This window comes from Balaenoptera ricei, chromosome 20 (assembly GCF_028023285.1).
Source record: "Balaenoptera ricei isolate mBalRic1 chromosome 20, mBalRic1.hap2, whole genome shotgun sequence".
Classification (NCBI taxonomy): Eukaryota; Metazoa; Chordata; class Mammalia; order Artiodactyla; family Balaenopteridae; genus Balaenoptera; species Balaenoptera ricei.
This window is the reverse complement of record NC_082658.1, coordinates 62,149,832-62,174,705: the sequence shown is the minus strand read 5'-3', so window position 1 is coordinate 62,174,705 and position 24,874 is coordinate 62,149,832. Positions and strand designations below refer to the sequence as shown.

The window sequence follows — 24,874 nt, the reverse complement described above, 5'->3', positions numbered from 1 at the left end:
GCGTGTTTCTCCTTGGGTTTATCCTGTATGGGACTCTCTGCGCTTCCTGGACTTGGGTGGCTATTTCCTTTCCCATGTTAGGGAAGTTTTCGACTACAATCTCTTCAAATATTTTCTCTGGTCCTTTCTCTCTCTCTTCTCCTTCTGGGACCCCTATAATGCGAATGTTGTTGCGTTTAATGTTGTCCCAGAGGTCTCTTAGGCTGTCTTCATTTCTTTTCATTCTTTTTTCTTTAGTCTGTTCCGCAGCAGTGAATTCCATCATTCTGTCTTCCAGGTCACTTATCCGTTCTTCTGCCTCAGTTATTCTGCTATTGATTCCTTCTAGTGTACTTTTCATTTCAGTTATTGTATTGGTCATCTCTGTTTGTTTGTTCTTTAATTCTTCTAGGTCTTTGTTAATCATTTCTTGCATCTTCTCAATCTTTGCCTCCATTCTTATTCCAAGGTCCTGGATCATCTTCACTATCATTATTCTGAATTCTTTTTCTGGAAGGTTGCCTATCTCCACTTCATTTAGTTGTTTTTCTGGGGTTTTTTCTTGTTCCTTCATCTGGTACATAGCCCTCTGCCTTTTCATCTTCTCTATCTTTCTGTAACTGTGGTTTTTGGTCCACAGGCTGCAGGATTATAGTTTTTCTTGCTTCTGTTGTCTGCCCTCTGGTGGTTGAGGCTATCTAAGAGGCTTGATGGGAGGCTCTGGTGGTGGGTAGAGCTGACTGTTGCTGTGGCGGTCAGAGCTCAGTAAAACCTTAATCCACTTGACTGTTGATGGGTGGGGCTGGGTTCCCTCCCTGTTGCTGTGGCGGTCAGAGCTCAGTAAAACCTTAATCCACTTGACTGTTGATGGGTGGGGCTGGGTTCCCTCCCTGTTGGCTGTTTTGCCTGAGGCAACCCAACACTGGAGCCTACCCGTGCTCTTTGGTGGGTTTAATGGCAGACTCTGGGAGGGCTCACGCCAAGGAGAACTTCCCAGAACCTCTGCTGCCAGTGTCCTTATCCCCACGGTGAAACAGAGCCACCACTCGCCTCTGCAGGAGACCCCCCAACACCAGCAGGTAGGTCTGGTTCAGTCTCCCCCAGGCTCACTGCTCCTTCCCCTGGGTCCTGATGCACACATTACTTTGTGTGTGCCCTCCAAGAGTGGGGTCTCTGTTTCCCCCAGTCCCGTCAAAGTCCTGCAATCCAATTCCCACTAGGCTTCAAAGTCTGATTCTCTAGGAATTCCTCCTCCCGTTGCCTGACCCCCAGGTTGGGAAGCCTGACGTGGGGCTCAGAACCTTTACTCCAGTGGGTGGACTTCTGTGGTATAAGTGTTCGCCAGTCTGTGAGTCACCCACCCAGCAGTTATGGGGTTTGATTTTACTCTGATTGTGCCCCTCCTACCGTCTCACTGTGGCTTCTCCTCTGTCCTTGGACGTGGGGTATCCTCCTTGGTGAAGTCCAGGGTCTTCCTGTCAATGATTGTCCAGCAGCCAGTTGTGATTCTGGTGCTCTCGCAAGAGGGAGTGAGAGCACGTCCTTCTACTCCGCCATCTTGGTTAATCTCCCCCCGGATTTATTGATTAATCCTATTCATTTTTCTTTTTCTATGTCATTAATTTCTGTTCTTTTTCTTTCTACTCAATTTAAGTTTATTTTACTCAAATTCTAGCCTTTGAATCGAAAGATTAGATCATTTATGTAATCAGTCTCCTTCTGATGGAGGCAAGGGCCTCTAATTCCTGTCGACTCCCATCTGGCCTTTGCTCTATTTTTAATTTAACCCTTCAAATCAGACATTATTGCTGTTATTATTATTATTATTTTCTAGGTTAATATTAAACTTATCTACCTGTTTACCATTGTCTTCACTCTTCATTCCTTCTCGATCACAGATACTCTTCTTTGGATCACTTTCCTTCTCCCTGAACTACATTCTTTAGAAGTTCCATCAGTGATAACACATTTTTCTGTTTTTATAATATCTGAAAATTCCTTTAATTTTGTCCACATTTTTGAATTTTGACTTCACCAGGTTTCTCTAACCTATTGATTCCAAAGTTTTATATATATATATAATATATATATATTTTTTCTAGTATTTTTAAAAGATACTTTGTAGCTGGAAGGTCTCGGGACTTCAATTCTGCTATATTGCTGAAAGATGAAAAACAAATTAATTTGTAGTCTAACAAACTGTCGGTTTTAGTGACTTTTCCCTGTACAAAGTTATATGTTCATCTCAAATTTATTAATTATAACTAATATTGTCTGTACACTTATTTTTTCTGTTTGACCTATTGATTCTGAGAGTTGTGTTAAAGACTTCCACTATGATTCCTAGTTCTATTAGTTTTTGCAATATTATATACATTTACAGGCCAGCCCTAAGCAAACGGGCTGTGTGCACTTCTGTTGAGTATATGTCTAGAAGTGGAATTGCTTGGTCATAGGGTGTGCATATGCTCAGTTTTTGTAGATACTGCCAAACAGTTTTCAACAGCGGTTGCATCAACTTATGTACCCAAGAAGCATACGTGGTCACCACACATCCTTGCCAACTCCTGGTAATTTCTTTTTTATTTTAGTCATTCTGGTGGGTATCACATTGTGGTTTTAACTTGGATTTCCCTGATGACAGATGAAATTGAGCTCTTTTGGTATCCTTAAGTTTTCACACATATCTAAACATTTTTTTCTCTTGATGTTTAAAGATAATCTGCATATATGAGATTTTTGGGGGTTTTGTACTTTATGCATCAGCAGTCATAAGTTTTACTGATTATTTGCTCATCATTGATTGTTTTATCTCCTGTTTTCCTCCTTTTTGGATTCATTATTTGTTTCGATTGAATGAGTCCTTAAGTAAATTTTTTCCCCCAGAGATTCTATGGGTGGTAAACTTTCTGAGCCTTCACATGTTTAAAAAATATATATTTTTAAAATTTTTTAAAAAAGGTTTTTTTTTAAATTTATTTATTTTGGGGTGTGTTGGGTCTTCGTTTCTGTGCCAGGGCTTTCTCCAGTTCCAGCGAGCGGGGTCTACTCTTCATCGCGGTGCGTGGGCCTCTCACTGTCGCGGCCTCTCGTTGCGGAGCACGGGCTCCAGACGCGCAGGCTCAGTAGTTGTGGCTCATGGGCCCAGCTGCTCCGCGGCATGTGGGATCTTCCCAGACCAGGGCTTGAACCCTTGTCCCCTGCATTGGCAGGCAGATTCTCAACCACTGCGCCACCAGGGAAGCCCTAAAAAATATTTCTAAATTTTGCTGTTCCACGTGAATACTCTTGACTAGGTATAAGATTCTAGGTTAAAAAATTTCTGAATTTTGAAGATAATTCTCCATTACCTGCTGGCATGGCATCTAATGTGGTTGATAAGTCTATGCCGCCTGATTCCTATTTCTTTGTAGTTAAACTGTTTATTTCTCTGAAGCTCTACAATTTTTTCTTTTTCTCTAGTGTTCTAAAATTTCAGCACTGTTTGTCTAGGGGTGGATTTCTCTTGTTCTTCCTGCTCGGTTCTCTGTGGTCCCTTTCATTCTATAGATTAATCCATTTATTTGGCCCTGGGGAAGTTTGAGGAGTTCCTCATGTCCTCCATTCTCTTTATTTTCTGCTTCTGGAATTACTGCTAAATGGGGTATTAGAATTTATCTTTAATTAATTTATCTTTCAAGTTTCTTGACTTTTCTCTCAAATGTTATGTCTCTTTATCTCTGTGGACAGTATTCTGGGAGATTTCCCTAATCTAGTGTTTAGCTTTGTCCAGTCAACTCTTTAGCCGATCTGTTGAGTGTTTTAAGTATTGTTTATCATATATTTAATTTTCAAGGTTTCTACTTTTTTAAATTTAATGTTTGTAATAGATAAGATATTCAGTGTTCAAAAATTATGCTGTATTAAAAGGTCTCCCCATCACCCTATCCGCCCCTACCCAGTTCTCCCTCACCCCACAAGTGGGTAACCATTGTTATTAGTTTCTTACGTATCCCTCCAGAGTCTCTTTATGTAAATATAAGCAAATATGAATTAGATTCCTGATTCCTACTTTTTCTTTTGCACAAATAGTACTACCCTTGGACCTGCTTTTTTGTTTTTTGGCCGCACCCCATGGCTTGCGGGATCTTAGTTCCCAGACCAGGTATCGAACCTGGGCCCCAGCAATGAGAGCGCCGAGCCCTAACCACTGGACCGCCAGGGGATTCTCTTGACCCTGCTTTTTAATCTCACAACGTGCAGTAGAGATCTTCACCCATCAGCTGGCTCTTGCTTTTGCAGATAGAGTCTCCCCTCAGTCTTTCCAAGGACATTTAATAATTTCTTCTACGTGCTTTATTATCTCCTTCTTCTGGTATATGTTCTCCTGTTGGCTTGGTGTCCCCATTTTCATGACGCTGAGTAAACACGTGGGGTGCCTTTCTTTGAGTGTGAGGACTCCTGTTTCCCTATCTCTTTGCTGCCCCTGGTGACTGCTGGCGAGCTGTGACGCGCTGCTGGGTGGCGTGTGTGGCTCCGGGGAGGGGCTCATGTTGTGACCGCTCAGTGTGTGTGTGGAAGCATCCGGGGCCCTGGCCATCCCAGCCGCTGCGCCCCGGTTCATCTCCTGGTCAGATCCCATCCCTGCCCCTCTTTCTCTCTGCTGATTTGGAGCCTGAAACCTGTTGCCATTTGCCCCCTGCATGACGGCCTCCTCCCAGGCTTGTGCTGGGCTGGGGTTCACTTAGGCAGTCTGATCCTGAGAACTCTCCACCTTTCAGAAGTGTCTTAGATGCTTTAGTTGGCCAGTGGCCCTGTTTCTTGTTTTCCAGGTCTCTTATTGATTTAGTGGTTTAAAAATATTTCTGTTGTTCCAAAGAATTTTAGGGTACCTGGAAGGCAGAAGTATGTGTTTAGTTCACTTTCTTGGTCCGATCTCCAATATTTCTTAATTTCTTTTTTTTTTTTTTTTTAAACTTTGGGTTTATTTATTTATTTATTTATTTATGGCTGTGTTGGGTCTTCGTTTCTGTGCGAGGGCTTTCTCTAGTTGCAGCAAGCGGGGGCCGCTCTTCATCGCGGTGCGCGGGCCTCTCACTATCGCGGCCTCTCTTGTTGCGGAGCACAGGCTCCAGACGCGCAGGCTCAGTAGTTGTGGCACACGGGCTTAGTTGCTCTGCGGCATGTGGGATCTTCCCAGACCAGGGCTCGAACCCGTGTCCCCTGCATTGGCAGGCAGATTCTCAACCACTGCGCCACCAGGGAAGCCCTCCAATATTTCTTTTATCTTCAATTTATTTCTGTGTCAGGGGTCCACTAGACCACCCCCAGATTTAGTGATTCCCTAGGAGGTCTCATGGGACTCAACACATTGTCATCTTCATGGCTGCGGTTTATCACAGTGAAAGGATACAAAGCGAGATCAGCAAAGGGAAAAGCCCCATGGGGTCAAGTCCAGGGGACCAGGCACAGGCTTCCAAAAGTCCTCTCCTGGCTGAGTCACACGGTGACGAGTTGTGAGAACACAGGTGAGGCGCTGTCCACCAGGAAGCTCTCCAGAGACTCGGCACCAGGGTCCTTCTCTGGGGGCTGGTCACACGGGCGTCCTCGGCCTAGCACCTATCCAAACTCCAGACTCCCGGAAGGAAAGCAGGTGTTCAGCATAAACCACCGTGTTTGCACAAACAATTTAGGAGTAATAAGAGCCTCTCTTATCAGTCCTACAAATGTCAGGAAGTAAAATCCGAGTTCCCAGATGCCAGCCAAGGGCCAACCCGGCAAGCAGACCTTTTTTCAGAAGAGCCGTCTCAGGCCTGCTCTGTTAACCCTTTTTTGTAAAGTGTGCCTCCTGTTTTCCACAGAAAAAGATGGATACCATACCTGGAACTGACTTCTCCCATCCAGCTTACCAAGTGCTTTTTGCCCTCTCTCTGGAGAGAGCAGCATTTTTTGAGTATTAAGATGCAGTGATGGGTAAAGAACTGTTTCCTGACTTTGGAAGAAGCCAAAGTATGGCATGTGCCAAGCAGCCCTGAGGGGCAGAGCATGGGGTGACTGTTAAATTATTGGTTCTCTTGTTGGTCTTTGGTCACTGCAGGGCAACTGGTGGCTCATCGTGAACATGGCAGTCCCCAGTGTCATGCATACCTTTTCCATGGTCCATTCTGGTCACCCCGTCCATGGCACGCTCTGCTGCCCAAACTCTGGCCCTGGCTCTGCTCATGGGGCATTTCATCTCTTACTTCTCTTCCGTGGCTGTGTTCAGTGGCTTTTGTTGCTTCACTTTGTGTCTAAGTTTAATCTCCCACAAGATTGAGAATTCCCTGAGGATCAAACAGCAAATCACATGTAGCTATGGACCCAGAGCCTCCCTGCCAGGGTGACTGCTTACGTTGGTCCCTGTTAGCGCCGCTTGAAGGAACAGCTGTGTTGCCGACCAGGGTTCTTGGCCTCCTTAATTAATAGAAATTGACCAGAGGCCAGATGAGAAATTCAGGCCAGGCTTTATTGGGGCCCCTGCTGCAGACGGGGGAAGCTAGAACAAACAACAGGTTCCCTTGCTTGCTTGCTCCCTGAGGCGGGGCGAGCTTGTTCCTTATATGGGGTGAGGGTAGGGGTGTGTCCAGGTGACGGGCCAGAGGGGTGACTTAGCTGTTTTGCCCACCCCTCTGGTGGTGTTGTGTGCAGGGGGCATGCGCAGTACCCTGCTTTTGCTCCCGACACCGTGTTTTCGCTCCAGGCTCTTCGAAAGTGGAGGTGGGTTTTTTGGTCTCTTTGTATCTTTGGCGTCCAGAATTTGCCCCAACTGAGCATTCGTGCAGTTATTTTTAGTCCCATACAGTTTCTTTGTATTTTGTTGCTCCAGGAGAGGTGTGTCCAGGGGCAAGCACTGCAGCACTGCAGCAAAGGGTCCCAGGTCCCAGCCTGTCTCAGCTACAAGGACACAGGAGGCTGTCTCTTCTTCATCCTATTCCCTGCTCACCACGTTGCTGACGTGTGTTCTGTGCTGAGGATGGTGATGTAAAGCTCCAAGCTGACATTAACAGCCTGCGTTGTCTGAGTTCTGTCTTCCCAAGCAGCAGATGGTATAATGAAATGTCTTCGCTGGAAAGGCTTTTTGAGGTCATTGAACCTGCGTGTGGACTTAGACTGTCAAATCTTTTCTGACTCTACGGGCTGTGTCTAGTTGTAGACCTCATTCCTCCCTCTCCCCATGGTTTTAGACCTCAGGTGTGGGGAATTGAATTAATCTCATGCTCATTCTTAGCACTTCATCATCGTTGGTCCGTCCAAGCCCCTCTCTTGTTTTGTGTGATTGTTCATGCTTTTGTTGGTTCATTTATAATTCATTCCTTCTTCTTCTGTGTACCCCACTCTCTCATTCTCTTCCCCCCATAGCCGACTATTCTAATGTGTTTAATACATATGCTTTTGTTGTATGTATTCTTTTTTTTTTTTTAGCGTCAATTGTGGTTTTATTTGTAGTTGTATGGCCCAAATGTAACTGTCAATTTATTCATTATCTTGACTTCATTAGATAATGTGCTTACATCTTCCCAAAATATTTGCATTTGAATGAAAGTCGCTTCCCTACCAAATATTTCCATGTCTTGTTGTATGTATTCCTAAGAATGTGTACTGTTTTGTGTGCATGTTTTTTCATATTTTTTAAAATTTGTGTGCATGTATTTTTTTCTTTTTTCTTTATTTATTTTTAACTTTTTATTTTATATTGGAGTGTAGTCGATTAACGATGTTGTGATAGTTCCAGGTGCACAGCAAAGGGACTCAGCCATACATGTGCATGTATCCATTCTCCCACAAACTCCCCTCCCATTCAGGCTATGTGTGCAAGTAGTTTTAATTTACATAAATGGTGTCACCTTATAGCTCTTCCTAGTGTTATCACTCACTGCCATGTTTCTATGACTCATCCCTGTTGCTATGGTGACTATCTGGTTTGTGTATCCACCACATCCTGCCTATCTCTCTCCTGGTGATGGACGCCCACATTGATTCCTATGCCCAGACACTACAAACAATGCTGAATGAACCTCTTGTACTTGTCCCATATGGACTTCTGGGAGCATCTCTCTGGGATTCAGGCCAGGAGCAGAACTGCCTGCTCATAACGTGTGCCTATACTTAATAGAACCGAGTACCACCGGTTGCTCTTGAAAGAGGCTGCACCATCCTACATTCCCCCCTCCCCCCAGCAATGCACAGGATTCCAAAGATCTTTATCTCTGCAAACACTTGGCGTTGTCCAGCTTTCTAATTTTTAGCAGCCTTACTCTTTTTATTTACATTTCTCTGGTTACTACCGACCGAGTTTGAGAATATCTTTATATATGCTTGCTGCCTTGTTGCATTTCCTGTAACATAAGTTGCCTGTTCCTGCTCTTTCCCCATTTTTCTTTCTTTCTTTTTTTTCTTTTAAATTTATTTATTTATTTGGCTACATTGGGTCTTCGTTGCTGCGTGTGGGCTTTCTGTAGTTGCGGCGAGCGGGGGCTACTCTTCGTTGTGGTGCCCGGGCTTCTCATTGTGGTGGCTTCTTCTTGTTGCGGAGCATGGGCTCTAGGCACGCGGGCTTCAGTAGTTGTGGTGCGTGGGCTCAGTAGTTGTGGCTTGCGGGCTCTAGAGCGCAGGCTCGGTAGTTGTGGTGCACAGGCTTAGTTGCTCCGCGGCATGTGGGATCTTCCCTGACCAGGGCTCGAACCCATGTCCCCTGCATTGGCAGGCAGACTCTCAACCACTGCGCCACCAGGGAAGTCCCGCGAACCCAGTTTTCGACTGGGATTTCTGACTAGAATATTTTAGACATTAGCCACTTGTTGATTTTTAGATGATGCAAATGGTTTCTCCTGATATGTAATGTGTCCATTCACTTTGTTGTTGGTATCTTTGTTGAGTAGAAATCCTTAATTCTGTAATCCAATAACCAATTTGGGGAGTAGAGGAGGGAAGGATTGGGAGTTTGGGATAAGCAGAGGCAAACTGTTATATATAGGACGGATAAACAATGAGGTCCTACTGTATAGCACAGGGAACTATATTCAATATCCTGTGATAAACCATCATGGAAAAGAATATGAAAAAGAATATATATATTTATGTATAACTGAGTCACTTTGCTGTACAGAATTAACACAACATTCAACTGTACTTCAAAAAAAAAAATTTGCCCCCAGATCCCAAGAAAAATGCCTATGTTTGTTGATTGACAACATTTTAATAATCAAGACATTTTTCCACGTAAAAATCCAGATTTCTAGCCTCTGTTGAATCAGTCGTGCTTCGATGTTGGCTAGGGTAACCGAGTGGTGGGCTGTCCCCCACCTGGCTCGCCTCATTCGTTCTTGTGACCTCTCGGTCGTGTGGTCTTTTGAGCTCATGACCAGCCCCTGCTGTGTGTGGAGCGACACCTTGAAATAAACAAGCGTGGTGGTAGTGAGGGTGCATGAGGGTGTTAAGTGAACTCGATAAGAGGGTGAAGTGGGCGTGGAGCTGGGAGCACAGTGTGGTTGCCGTCTTCACGACGTCCAACGAGTGTCAATGTAGGAACAGGAAACCTATTGCACTGCCCACCATCTTTCAGCAGTAGTAACTCGTTCTTTTCAACCTTTCCTGGGTTGTTGCTTGTTTTTATTTATTTATTTATTTATTTATGGCTGTGTTGGGTCTTCATTTCTGTGTGAGGGCTTTCTCTAGTTGTGGCAAGTGGGGGCCACTCTTCATCGCGGTGCGCGGGCCTCTCACCATCGCGGCCTCTCTTGTTGCGGAGCACAGGATCTAGACGCGCAGGCTCAGTAATTGTGGCCCACGGGCCTAGTTGCTCCGCGGCATGTGGGATCTTCCCAGACCAGGGCTCGAACCCGCGTCCCCTGCATTGGCAGGCAGATTCTCAACCACTGCGCCACCAGGGAAGCCCTGTTGTTTTTTTTTTTTTTTTTTTTTTTTTTTTTTTTTTTTTAAATTTATTTATTTATTTATTTATTTTTAGCTGTGTTGGGTCTTCGTTTCTGTGCGAGGGCTTTCTCCAGCTGCGGCAAGCGGGTGCCATTCTTCATCGCGGTGCGCGGGCCTCTCACTATCGCGGCCTCTCTTGTTGCGGAGCACGGGCTCCAGACGCGCAGGCTCAGCAGTTGTGGCTCACGGGCCTAGTCGCTCCGTGGCATGCGGGATCTTCCCAGACCAGGGCTCGAACCCGTGTCCCCTGACATTGGCAGGCAGATTCTCAACCACTGCGCCACCAGGGAAGCCCAGCCCTGTTGTTTTGATGCATTAAAAAAAAAGAAAGTCCATGGCTTAGTGGAGTCCACATATGAGTGGAGGCTCCAAACCAGGGGTCTAAAACCTTGTTCTGTAAAGAGCCAGATAGAAAATATTTTAGGCTTTTCGGGGTCATACATGCTCTCACAGCCACTCTGCTCCTGCCCTGATGGCTCAGACGTAGCCGTAGACAGTATGTGAATAAATGTGGTCCATTTGTTCGGTCCAGACTTGACCCACAGACTATTGTTTGCTCACTTAATGTTTTCTTCCTTCTGTTTTTTCTAAGGTGCACGGTTATAACATTCACCTAATCACTACATAGCAGGTACCTACTATGTGCCAGTGCTGAGATTATAGTGATGGATGAGGCACAAGTTCAGTCTTTAAGCTCGAGGTCTGGGTGGGGAGACAGACAAGGGAGGATAACAGGCCAGGACTGGGTGAGCCCAGATCGGGCATTGGGGTTTAGGGTAGGGCATATCAGGGAAGACTTTCTGTAAGAAGGAGGCATCAGAAATGAGCGGGAAGAGGAATTAGGCAAGACAGGGGCAGGGCCTTTTTGTACTTCATCTACAAATCCAAGAGGCGAGAGTTTTGCTCAGCATAGCTGGGAAGCATAGATGTGGGTTTTGTGGTGGCAAGGAGCGGGACTCAGGGTGGACGTAGTAGGGCTGGTAACCAGCCGAAAAGTGGGAAGCAGGAATGACAAGACAGAGACTGGGTAAAAATCCCACACACACAGTTATGTGTGCTTGAATTATCAAAGGTTGATGGTGTGTCAGAAAATAAGAAAACACAGAACGTTAATTTCACAAACTTAAAATAACCCTGATGGGGCTTCCCTGGTGGCGCAGTGGTTGAGAATCTGCCTACCAATGCAGGGCACACGGGTTCGAGCCCTGGTCTGGGAAGATCCCACATGCCGCGGAGCAACTAGGCCCCTGAGCCACAGCTACTGAGCCTGCGCGTCTGGAGCCTGTGCTCCGCAACAAGAGAGGCCGCGATAGTGAGAGGCCCGCGCACCGCGATGAAGAGTGGCCTCCACTTGCCACAACTAGAGAAAGCCCTCGCACAGAAACAAAGACCCAACACAGCCATTAAATAAATAAATATTAAAAAAAAAATAAAATAAAATAACCCTGATGGAGTACAGTGCAAGCCCACAAAAGTAAAGTGTAGACCAAGCTTACATATGGATGTATGCAAATATCCTAAATAAAATAACAAAATGAATTCAGCAGAATTTAAAGAGGAGTACATTTTTCCAAGTAAGTTTTATTCTGGGAATTGAAGAATGCTTTGATATTAGGACATAAGTTAGTTTAATTTATTGTGTAAGTAATAAAAGCGGAAAGCTGTGTAATCACCTTGAGAGAAACTGAAAAAGCACTTCATGGAATTTGACGCTGAACATTGTGCTTCCTTGAAAAGCTTTCACTGCCCTGCCTTCAGGTGTGCGGTCTCCCTGCCTAACTTCCTCGCCTTTTTGTTTCTCTGGCACACCTCTGCTCTTCATTTCTTTACGTTTTCCTTCTTCATGTCCTTTGTGACCCTTTCCTGTGTCCTCGGTGTGGAATAAGTTATTCTCTTCTCCCTGGTGCAGGGAACACTATTCAGACCTCTCATCGTGCATTTCAGTTGTAATTCTTAGCCTCTCTCAATACTTAGCTGATTTCCTTCTGTTGGAGCCTGGTCCTGTGGTGGGCACTGCACATACGGAGCTAAGTTAGATGATGCTGGTCACTTGCCTTTTCGCCCTCAGGCTGGTTCCCGCTGCTCCCCTGGCCTCTGCCGCCGGCTAAGGGTGTGAGTAGGAGGCGGGGAGGTGAGAGGAGGGTGGAAGCCAGGGGATTTCTCCCCCGTTTGCTGCCTTGGACAGTGTCTCAGGGGTGGTTCCAGCTCCAGCTGAGTGACGGTGGCCTCTGGCCTTTGTCCCACCTCCTTCCCTTGTCCCTCCAGCCTCATTAAACATGTTGGAGGGGTCCCGCTGTTGGGAATCTCTGGGTCGGCTCGCCACCCGACTTGGCATTTTAGCCCTTCCCCAGACCTTGTGGCCAGTTCCCATATTAGGTTCCCTCTACTGAGCTACCGCTCTTGAATTCTGTTTTCCTGATTGGACCCTGCCCAATGTAGACAAGAACCCTGCTTCTGGGTGCCCACAATCTTATAGGACAAACAGACATTAAAACGACTCTGATTTTTGTCTGTCCAATGCTCCTTCCTGCCTTCTTCCCGGAAGTAGACCTCACCTCGGGCACAAGCATTGGCCGTGACCCAGACTGAGACCATCATAGGACTTCACACTCCTTGTTCACAGAGACTTTTCCAAGGATAATCATGTCTCCAAACCAGGTTAATCCCTTTCTTTTGAGTTGCTGGAGATGGAGCTGGTGGGGCCAGAGCCCCCTTTGCTCTCGGGGGTCATAGGATGCGTGAGCTCTGCGGGAGGTTGGTCTTTGGGCGTTTTTGATTTTTCCTTTTTAAATTTATGAGCTTGGTCTTTGTTTGGTTCAGTGTGTGTCTCCAGTGCATAGTGAGTGCCAGTCAACATCATTTCATAAAATCTAAGATGCCATCCATTTTCAAACAATTATTTTGTGTTCCACTAAAAAAGAAAAAAAAAATACTGTCAATTAAACGGTGATGTAAATTTTTTTTAAAGGTTTTTTGTTAAATTTTTAAAAATTTATTTATTTATTTATTTTTGGCTGTGTTGGGTCTTCGTTTCTGTGCGAGGGCTTTATCTAGTTGTGGCAAGCGGGGGCCACTCTCCATCGTGGTGCGCGGGCCTCTCACTGTCGCGGCCTCTCTTGTTGCGGAGCACAGGCTCCAGACGCGCAGGCTCAGTAGTTGTGGCTCACGGGCCTAGTTGCTCCGCGGCATGTGGGATCGTCCCAGACCAGGGCTCGAACCCGTGTCCCCTGCATTAGCAGGCAGACTCTCAACGACTGCGCCACCAGGGAAGTCTGTAATGTTTTTTATTATGTGCACTTTTTATTTTAGGCTTATTAAAAGGTCTTTTAGACGTATTTAAGACATCAATTCATGTTCTACAGCGTTCTTGTTTGTATACAGAAAGGAAAGTGTAAATGAAGTGAACTGCTTAGGGCATTTCTAAAACCTCGTCTTCTGAGTCACTTTGACTCCAGGTCATTTGTCTGTGACTTTTTGCAGATGACATCCCCTCTGCCATCAGGACCCCTGGTAACGTGTGGTTGTAAAACGGTTCCTCACTTGTCTTCAGGATTTTCTTTTGAGCTTGTGACACCCATTCTTCAAATTTGATGCTGGCCCTTCCTTGTCTCCCCTGAAGGGATCAGCAGAACGTGTTGATAAGGCAACCAGGACTCACCGCTCCTTCGATTGCCCGTCTTGGTGTGCAGGCTGAGATACTGTAGGACTGCGGTCATCTGTGAGGCCACCTGGAATGGAAGCCGAGTCACTGCGCTTTTGCAGGGAGCTTATCCTGTAACCGGCCGAGCAGTACCGACCGGCCAATGGCTACCGTAGGCGGCATATGCAGACTTCAGGGATGTTAAAATGTGTGTCTTAGAATCGACAGACTGTGGTATCTGCACAGTTAGTTAAGCGAAGGAACCTGGTGCTGCCTGAACCCATCCCCCACTGAGAGAGCGAAGGCAACTCGCAAAAGACGTGGAGAGTGGGTGTCCCCGGATCCAGTTGTTCCTTGGGCCGCATCCACCCCTGCGCTTTCCACTGTTTATGTACGGAAGCAGGTCATCCCTCCCTCTTTCTCTGTGAAGCTAGTTCAGATTAGTTTCATGTCACTTGCAACCTAGAGAATCATGACTTATCCAGAAGCTTATAAAATGAGTGTAAACAGTGTGGCGTGTGCAGGAATTAAAGGAATATCAGGGCTCAGAAGTAGCATCAAGAAGAGAGAGACTCGCTGTGTCTGAGGGTTCCCTAAGGAGAAGGTGGTCAAGCTTTGACTCTTGAGTTTCCCAGGTGAGGCCGGACCCTCCTCTGGGGTGCTTCCCAAGGACCCCATGTACACTCGTGCTTCAAACTACTGGCCCCCACTGTCTTCCTCACCACTGTCTGTTTCCTAAGTCAGGAATCAAGGACCCAGTACATACTTGTTGAACAAATGAATGAATGCGTTTTGAGGAAGGAAGAGAAATTGCTTGTAGACAGGGGTGGGAAAGGCGCTCCAGGAAGAGAAGCGAGAAAGTGCAAAGGCAAACGGGCCTGGACGAGCAAGATGTGCTCTGGAAACTGCATGTAGGGAAGCTCTGGGAGGGGAGGCTCAGAGCTGACATGGTTGGAGGTGAGGCTGAGGGATGGGCAAAGGCTGGGGGATGGGGCTGATGTGTAAAGTAGGATACTTGGACCTTATTCCTTAGGCAGTGGGAACCATTGAAACATTAAAAACTTTTATTGTGGTAACATATACATAACATAAAATTTATCTTCTTAACCATTTTCAGCGTACAGCTCCGCGGCATGAAGTACATGCACATTGTTGTGCAACCATCACCACCTTCCATCTCCAAACTTTTTCATCTTCCTAAACTAAAATTCTGTCCCCATGAAACACCAACTCTTCATTTTCCTTTCCTCAGCCCCTGGTAACCACTCTTCTACTTTCTGTCCCTGTGAATTTGACTACTCTAGGTATCTTATAAGAACCACTGAAGTTTGGTGGTAACACGGTGGGTAAATAGATGTGCATTTTAGAACATTCACATGGGCCACGTTTTAGAGGATTGTCAAGAAGAGGAAGAGGCTGCTGAGTGTAGGGGAGCCAGTTGGGAACCTCGATGGTGTGTGAGCCAAGGCTTTCGCAGTGGGGATGACAAGAGAGGGCCTGGAACCCTCAGGGTCCTGGGTGTGGGGGTGGAAGTGCAGGAAGAGCTCGTTTTGACACCTTTTTTTGGCTTGGATACCGGCCATGATGGGGAATCCAAGAGGAACTTGGATGCCCAGGTTAGGATGGGTAGCAGAAGCATAGGTACCCTGTCCGTATCCCCTTCTTTTCACCGCTTCGGTGAACGTTGGCCTGACTCCCAGTGATTAGCACTCGCGTGTCTTTGCCCCGGGCTTTCTGGTGCCCACAGGTGCCCGCTTTGCTGCCCAGAACAACAGAGTGGAAGTGCCAGGGAATTAACACCCTCCCAACTCCCCAGAAACCCTCAGCCAAAGGTGATGGAGTTGGTGTATAACTACCCCAGCTCCCTGCACCTCCCCCCACTTTGGGACAACGCCAAGGAGCGTATTGTATATGCTGACGCCCAGAGTTGCCTGGTGGGGTTAAGCTTCAGGTACTCACAGTGGTAATTTGCTCGATGAAGCACACTTTGTTGGCTGCCTATTCTTTTTCTTGTCTAATTGCCCTGACCAGAAGCTCCAGTACAATTTCACTAGAAGTGGCAGAGAAGACATCCTTGTATTCCTGATCTTAGGGGGAAAAAGCATCCAGTGTTTCACTGTTAAGAATGATGTTGCCTGTGGGTTTTTAGTAGACGCCTTTCTTCAGGTTGAGGAAGTTCCCTTTTATTCCTAGCTTGTTGAGGGTTTTTTTATCAGGAAAGGGCGTTGGATTTTGTCACATGCTTTTTCTATGTCTATTGAGATGATTGTGTGATTTTTATTTATTCTATTTATTCTATTAATTGATTTTTGGATGTTAAACCAACCTTGCATTCCTCAGATAAGTTCCGTTTGGTCATGGTATGCAATTTTTTTTATATGTTGCCGGATTTGGTTTACTAGTATTTCGTTGAGGATTTTTATATCCATATTCAGAGGAGATACTGGTCTGTAGTTTTCTGGTGATGTCTTTATCTGGTTTTGGTATCAGGAAAATATTGTTGTCATGAAATGAGTTGGAAAGTGTTCCTTCCTCTCTGTTTTTGGAACAGTTTGTGAAGAATTGATATTAATTATTATTTAAATGTTTAGTAGAATTCAACATTGAAGTCTTCTGGGCCTGGGCTTTTCTTTGTGGCTAGTTTTTTTTTTTTTTAGTAGATCTTTATTGATAATTGCTTCACAATACTGTGTTAGTTTCTGTTGTACAACAGAGTGAATCAGCCATATGCATACATATGTCCCCATATCCCCTCCCTCTTGAGCCTCCCTCCCATCCTCCCTATCCCACCTCTCTAGGTCATCGCAAAGCACGGAGCTGAGAGGGTAGTTTTTTAAATTACTAATTCAGCCTCTTCACTGTCACCAGTATAGTTGTTTCTGTTATCCCTTCATTGCTTTCTTTTGCATTGAGTGCTCTCTAATATAACATTTCAGTGGGCTGAATAGTCTCCCCCCTACTTCACATTCACTTAGAACCTCAGAATATGACCTTATTTGGAAATAGGGTCTTTGTAGATGTAACTAGTTGGGGATCCTGAGATGATATCATCCGGTATTTAGGGTGGGCCCTAAATCCAAATGACTGGTGTCCTTATGAGAAGAGAAGAGGACACACAGAGGCACACAGAAAGCAGTCCACCCAAAGTCAGCAGAGATGCAGCTACAAGCTGAGGAACACCTAGGATCGCTTTGACCCAGCAGCACCTGGAAGACACAAGGAAAGGTTCTTTCCTAGAGTCTTCAGAGGGAGGAGACACCTTGATTTCAGACTTCTAGACTCCAGAACTGGGAGAGAAGACATTTCTGTTGTTTTAAGCCACTTAATTTGTGGTAATTTATTCCTGTAGACCTAGGAAACGAATACAAACCTTTTATTTCCTTTAGTGATTTTTTCCCCCCCACCATATCTGAGTTATGCTCTTTGTTGTCGCTGTAGGGTATACCATGTATATCTTATCAGAATCTACTACAGATTTATACGAACTTAATTCCAGTGAGTTATAGAAATGTTATTGCTATATAGCTCTATTTCCTTTGCTCCCCGTTTGTGGTATTACAGATTATATCTATTAATATTGCAAACCTGACCATACATTGTTATAATTATCATCTTAACCATCTACAGTGATTTCTTTAGCCCAATATAGATTTGTTCCAACCCATCTCCTTTGTGTAGCTGTTGGCAAATATATTACACATATATTTCTATATGTTACAGGTCCAACAATACATTATATGCATATTTTACATAATGAAAAAAATCAATTCAGAGGAGAATAAAACCTGTGTTTTTACTCTCATTTATAATTACATAATTACCTTCACTGGTGCTCTTTGATTTTTTTGCGTGTGAATTTGAATTTCCTTCTGGGGCCACTTGCTTTTACCTTGAAGAACTTCCTCTAGTATTTCTTCTAAAGCGGGCAACAAGTTCTCTGCAGGATGGCAGACATTTTATTGGCTTCCGCATGCTACCATGGCTATAATAAGATCTGAGGCTGGTCTTACAGGTAAGGCAGTGGGACATGACTCACTTGGAATGAATCATTCATTGCTGAAGGTGACTTCCAGAGCTTCATAGCTCACCCTACAGGTAACAGTGCACCACTGGTGTCCAGCCTCTGGGTAAGTGAACTAGGGTTTTTCTTTTGCTGCCAGGTACTCCTTCTGTATTGCTTTGTGACTTTTAAGTCAGTTGCTCAATTTCCTTTTTTTTTTTCTTTTAACTTTTATTGTAGAAAATTTCAAACATTCACAAAAATATACAGCCTCATATGATAAATATTCATGTACCCATGACCTGGCTTCAACAATGATTAAATCGTGACCAAACTTGTTTTATCTATACTTCCACCTAATCTCCCTCAATATTATTTTGTAAGTTGCTCAATTTCTTTTCCTCATTTTCTTCTGGAAAAGAGTGTGACGGGTATCCTAAACAAATTTAATTAAGGTGTAATGAGAAAAACCTATAAAACCCTTTGATGTGTAGTAATTAAATGAAAGCTGTATTAAAAGTGCAGGACTTAGTCATTATAAGTAGCAACAAAGGATGCCTACCACCATATGCTAGGGTTTTTTTTTTCTTTAAAGGAGCTGTAGTGTGGCATTTTAAAAAGTGTTCCAAATGACAGGGTGGTTGCAGACCAAGTCTAACTTTGAGACTGTAATGATAAAGGACTGTAAGCTTATAGTTTTTTTGGTTGACTTTAGGTGGGTTTTGGCAGAAGGCACATGTAAAGTGACGTTATTTGTAACCTGCATGTTGACTGAAGGGACAGAACCTAAAAGGAAAGACTAAAATATTAAACACAGTATTTATCAAGCAAAGGGTGTGTATGTTATTTTTTTATGATCAGGAAGAATACTTTTATTCCATCATCACTGACAGAGTTAGAGGCATTCCATGTGTGTCTCTGTGTGTCTTAGATATCAAAATACAAGAAAAGTTGGCGATGCTTAAGACCAATAGGTTTAAAGAAATGTTTTGTTTCCTGAATTTAATCTCTTTTTTTTCAAAAAGTAATTCTTGTTTGGTGTAAAAATTGCAAACAATACAGATATACGACTTAGGGAAAATTCCTAATGTTCCCCCAGCTGTTTTGTTTCTATTCTTCCAGACATTTCCTGTGCGTGCACTGGAACACATAATCTATATTTGTTTTCAGGAATCTGCTCATATTAACATAATCACACTGTACTGCTAGTTGGTTTTGTTTTCACATAACACACATCTTCGTATGTCAATATGTGGATATCTTTATGCTTCTTTTTGATGATTGAATTCTGTGTATGTACTCTCGTATAGGCAATATCCTGATGATGGACATTTGGATTATTTCTCATCTTTTTCCTGTTATAAACAATGCTTCAGTAACATTATTGTGTGTGTATCTTTGCCTAGTTATGTATTTTGGTAGAAATGATATCTAGGAGTAGAGATGATTATACTAAGTGAAGTAAATCAGAAAGAGAAAGGCAAATATCATATGATATCACTCATATGTGGAATCTAGAAAAATGATACAGATGAACTTACTTACAAAACAGAAATAGACTCACAGACATAGAAAACAAACTTACGGTTACCAAAGGTGGAGGTGGGAGGGATAAATTAGGAGGTTGGGATTAACAGATACACACTACTATACATAAAATAGATAAACAACAAGGTCCTACTGTAGACCACAAGGAACTATATTCAATATCCTGGGATAAACCATAATAGAAGAGAATATAAAAAAGAATGTATATATGTGTATAACTGAGTCATTTTGCTGTACAGCAGAAATTAACACAATATTGTAAATCAACTAGACTTAAAAAAAAAAGTTGTGTCTATTTAAGATTTTGCCAATTGTTATCCTAAAGAGCTGATCAATTTACAGTGGCTAAGAAGGCACCCCCCAACCCCAAACTAAAGCAGATCTTCCCTTTCCTACACTCTCAAAGCACCCTGTATTTCTCTTCTGTACCACATGTCAGAATTGCATTTAAATAATTATGTAAATTCCCCCTCCCCTATTTACCCCCTAAAAATATAACTTCAGTGTGGACAGGAACATTGTTTCTATTTTATTCATATTTGTATCTCCAGCACCCAGAATAATTCCTTACACATAATGTGTCCTCAGCAAATAATAAATATTACCCCACCCTCTCGCCTTGGTATTGTCAATGTTTGCCAGTCTAGCAAATATCGCAGATCATCGTTTTACTGTGTATTTTAAAATTATTAATTAGTGTGAGCAAACTTTCACATATATTTTTAAACCATTTATATTTCATCTGTGTTTTTTTCTCTTTTTTTCAACTGGACTGTTTACCTTATCATTGATTCGAAGAGCTCTTTCTATTTTTATGTGATATTAGCAGTGTTGCACATATTTTTAATCTGGTTTGTTTCTCGTCTTTTGAATTTGTTTATGGGGTTTGGTGCCCTATAAAAGTTTTGAATTTTTACATAGTAACATTATAAATCTCTTTTTTATGCCTCTGGACTTCACGCCAGAGGCATTAAATTTCCATCAACGAGCACATTATTTACATCTAACTTCTAACTGGCTGGATTATGACTACATTTTTCTAAAAGATTCTTTTATTTTTTAAATTGAAGTGTAGTTAATTTAAAATGTTGTGTTACTTTCAAGTGCACAGCAAAGTGATTCAGTTATACATATATATATATTATATTCTTTTTCATATTCCTTTCCATTATAGGTTATTACAAGATATTGAATATAGTTCCCTGTGCTATACAGTAGGTCCTTGTTGTTTATCTATTTTATATATATTAATGTGACTATGTTAACCCCAAACTCCTAATTTATCTCCCCCTCTAAAAGATTCTTGAGTTCTTTCTTAAATTGCCTTTTTTCCCTTTCAATATGAGTGACATTCTAACTTGGTGAAGGATTCCTGGGTCCCTTCTCCTCCTCAACACTCCACTGACATGGCTCTTTCATCTCTGACTTCTGATGTCATGGAGATGGCTGGAGAAGATTGTTTCCCTATTATAGGTGATCTGACACTTCTGCTTCATTTTCGTAGGTTATCTCTGTGTCCTTGAGCACCAGTCAACTTTGCCAGGATAGAGCCTGTCTTGATTGCCGTCTCCCGATTTCCTTGATATACGGTGAACGTTTTCTATTTCAGGAGAGTTTTCTTCTAGTACATCTTTCATTCGCTTTCCTGTCCCATTGCTCTCTTCTTCAATATAGCAATTATGTGTGCATCACATTTTTATCTTCCACAACAAACATCTTTCTAGTCACTTTCACCCCTGTTTTCCTCTGTTCCATCTTCTCAAATGAATCTTCTATTTCCCTGACTTTTTCAACATTTCAGTTTCACTTCTTGCTCTTCCTTGTGTAACGTTTACCATGGGATGGTGCTGCCATTTTCTTCCATTTGTGTCGTTTTCATCTCCTACTGTCATCTTATTAGCTCTTCTGTGATGACCTCTTTCTCCTGTGTCTTCCTTCAGTGGGGACCAGAGCCCTCAATGGGATGTTCCTTGCTTCTGCCTCTTAATATAGAGAAATCTGTAACTTGCTGAATTTCCCTCTCTATTTTGACTTTAACTGAAGGGAAGAGTAAATAAATATGTCTGCTTTTATAAGAGTTCACAGACATACAGCTTAAAAATTGCGTTTTGTGAAAAAGTAACAAATGACAGTATACAAAATTCAACATGTTCAAAAGGAGATATGGGGAAAAAGAAGTTTCTCTTTCACCACTGTTCCCTAGTCCCCAGTTCCCGACCCTGGAAAGAATAAATCTATATAATACATTCGTAGAGTGAAATTGCTTTTGTCAAAGAAGATATGCATTTGTAAATTTAATAGATATTCCAAATTGCCCTCCATAGAAGATATCAATATGTATCCTTCTAGCAAAAAATAAGAGTGCTGATTTCCTCACACTCTTACCAACATTGTGATGTACCAGAGTTTTCAAATTTTTGCCATGCTGATAGGTAAAATAGATTTATAGTTTTAATTAACATTTCCTTTTTTAAAACTGAGGTTGAGCATCTTATATGTTGAAGAGCCATTTGTATGTTTCTGTGAACAATTACATTTGCACATTTTTATTTTGGATTAATGGTGGTTTTTCCTTGGGTTTGTAGGCACCTTTCATGTATAGAAAATTAACTCTTTGCCTGGATATGAGTAAATAGTGTTTTTTTCTCAGTTCATTCAGTGATGTTTATTTAACTGTGTTTGTGCTGTATTTAATTAAATATGCAGAAAGATTTGGTTTGTATGTAGCTGATTTTTTTCTTTCCTAGGTTCTGAGTTTTCATATTATAAATAGAAAGACCTTCCCCATTCTGACTGTAAATATTCTCCTGCACTTTATTCTGCTACTTATTTTAGTTTTATTTTTCTTTGAAATATTTGGTATTGCTGGAGTCATTTTAGGGTAAGGAGAAAGTAGGGTGTCTAACTGCACTTTTCCTCTCAGATGCCTGTCCAGCTGACCATTTATTGAACCCATCCATCTTTTCCTTTGAAATACCAGCTTTAACATGTATTAAATTCCTGTGTGTGTTTGGACCTAATTCTTTTTTAAAAATTAATTAATTAATTTTTATTGAGGTATAGTTGATGTACAATGTTGTGTTAGTTTCAGGTGTACAGCAAAGTGATTCAGTTATACATATATGTATTTATATATATATGTACATATATATATATATATATATTTTTTTTTTAAGATTCTTTTCCCTTATAGGTTATTACAAAATATTGACTATATTTCCATGTGCTATGCAGTATGGACCGAATTCTCGATTTATCGATTCTGTTGCTCTGTTTATTTATTGATGTATACCAGTGTCAAACATTTAAAAATTTAGTCTTATAATATTTTTTAAAAAATACTAATTCAATAATATTATTTCGGAGAGAAATCACGTTGAAAGATTTTAGTAGCATCCTCACAGTAAGATATTTTAGATGGTTCTTCTGGACATAACCCGCTCTTCATTGTTAGGGCATCCGTTTACTTACTCGCTTTGAATTGATTTTGCTGATAGAAATCAGGACTTTTCTACATTCTCTTACCCTGGCTCCCCAGTGATATAGGAAAAGCATTTGCAGGGTTGGTAGAGGAAATTAGGATTTTTTGTTGTTGTTCTGGAATATATCGACACTAACTTAGGCTCATACTTGATAACTTCACCTCAGTAAGCATCCTCCTTTGATTAAACTGGCCATGGATATTCTCCAGGAAAAAAAAAAAATGCTACAATTTTTTTGGGCAAATGTGTGCATGAGCTGGTAAAGAAGAACTTCCTTTAGGCACAATTTCAGAGTTATAGAGGCACATCTTTGTTATCATGATCTTGCAAGTTTGCTAAATGCTTTACTGAAAATAGTACATGGAAAAATACAGCACAGTATGTCCCAAATAAGCACTTGGGTATTTCTTTTTAAAATTTATGGTTTAAGTTCTGTCTTGGACTTGTCAAATGCTTTCTTTTAAAACTGCATATTTATATAAGCATTTGTTTTAGTGCTTTTGTTACCAAACCAAACTTGGGCCCACTCTCACCAAGCCAATCTACTGACTTCAGGTTGTGGTGAAGGAAAGTACAGCGTTTATCACAGGGCCAAGCAAGGAGAACTGACAGCTCATGCTGAAAAGACCCGAACCCCCCAAGGGCTCTCAGGGAAGGGTTTTTAAAGACATTGTTAGGGGTGAGGGTTGTAGGGTGTGTGATCAGCTTGTGCACAATTCTCTGATTGGTTGGTGGTGAGGTAATCGGGAGTCAACATCATCGACCTTCTGGTTCCAGTGGGTCTGGGGTCTACGTGCTGTTGGTCAGCATGCAGTTAACTTCTTCCACCTGGTGGAGGGGTTTCAGTATCTGCAAAACAGCTCAAGGATACGGCTCAGGATGTTATCTATAGCCCTTGAGGAGGAACTAAAGGTCCTTGACTTGTTTTATGGCTAAACTATTATTATTTCATCTTGCTTCACTTTTTTCCTTTGTTTCTGCATTTTCTCACTTTTCTGATGAACTTTGCTCTTTGGAACTTGAGGAAGGCCTAGGAGGCCAAAGCTGTTCTACAAACAACAGGCAGGGGACACGGAAGGTGGCGAGTTGTCTGTCCCCAGGTAGGCCCTGCAGGGTCCTGCTTGGTTTCACTTTCCTTTGGAATTTTTTCATTCATTTATTAATTCAACAAATACTTCTTGATTCCCTGCTCCATGCTAGATGATGTTCTAGGTACTGAGGTTGGGTGGGGAGTGAAGCAGACAAGGACCCTGCTCTCGTTGAGTTTATCATCTCAGTGGGAAGATAGGCAAGCAATAAGGAAATTTCAGGTTGTGATCAGTTCTATGGAGAAAGTTAAGCAGGGTGGTGTGAGAGTGAATATCTGGTAGAAGGTCACTATAGTTATACTTTAAGTTAGTTACCATTCATTAGAGAGACAATGTGGGAAAATGGAAAAAGCATGGGCTTTTTCTGTACAAATCTCAGGTTTTTTTAACACATGTTGTGTGAACTTCAGCAAATTACATAACCTTTCTGATCCCCAGTTTCCTCAACTGCGCTGAGGGTAAAAACTAATACGTAGCTCATAGGGGCTTTTTGAGGATTAAATGTGCCAATTTAAGCAAAAAACCCTAGGAAAGTGTTGGATCTGTAATAGTTGCTTTATAAATAGTAGCTAAAATCTTTCTAGCTTAATTGCCTTCTTCATTAAAATTTAAAAAATAAGAAGCTTCCCCATGATTTCATTAGGTTTACTATCTTGTGCCTAATGAGATGTTTCAAAGAAAGCACCTTTAAATAGCCATTCATGCCCATGGTCACCATGGTAACTGCTAACATGGGGACTTGCTAGTATCGGCTTATTCATTTCCATGAATCATCATAGTTTAATGTTCATCTACTCTTGGTCAGATTTTGCTGAGGTCAAAAATAACAGAAAGGGGGCTTCCCTGGTGGCGCAGTGGTTGAGAATCTGCCTGCCAATGCAGGGGACACAGGTTCGAGCCCTGGTCTGGGAAGATCCCACATGCCACGGAACAACTGGGCCCGTGAGCCACAACTACTGAGCCTGCGCGTCTGGAGCCTGTGCTCTGCAACAAGAGAGGCCGCGATAGTGAGAGGCCTGCGCACCGCGATGAAGAGTGGCCCCCGCTTGCCACAACTAGAGAAAGCCCTTGCGCAGAAACGAAGACCCAACACAGCCAAAAATAAAATAAATAACAGAAAGGGAACAACATTTGTATTTAACACTGCAAAATTTTAGTAGAACCAAAAGGTAATAAATCTAGACAC

At 42.6% G+C, this 24,874-nt stretch overlaps 1 protein-coding gene across 1 annotated transcript in view; it reads left to right on the top strand.

Annotated features, from left to right (window-relative positions):
- SPECC1 (sperm antigen with calponin homology and coiled-coil domains 1) overlaps positions 1-24,874 on the top strand; it is a 265,582-nt gene that overhangs the window by 8,042 nt on the left and 232,666 nt on the right. The window lies entirely within an intron of this gene.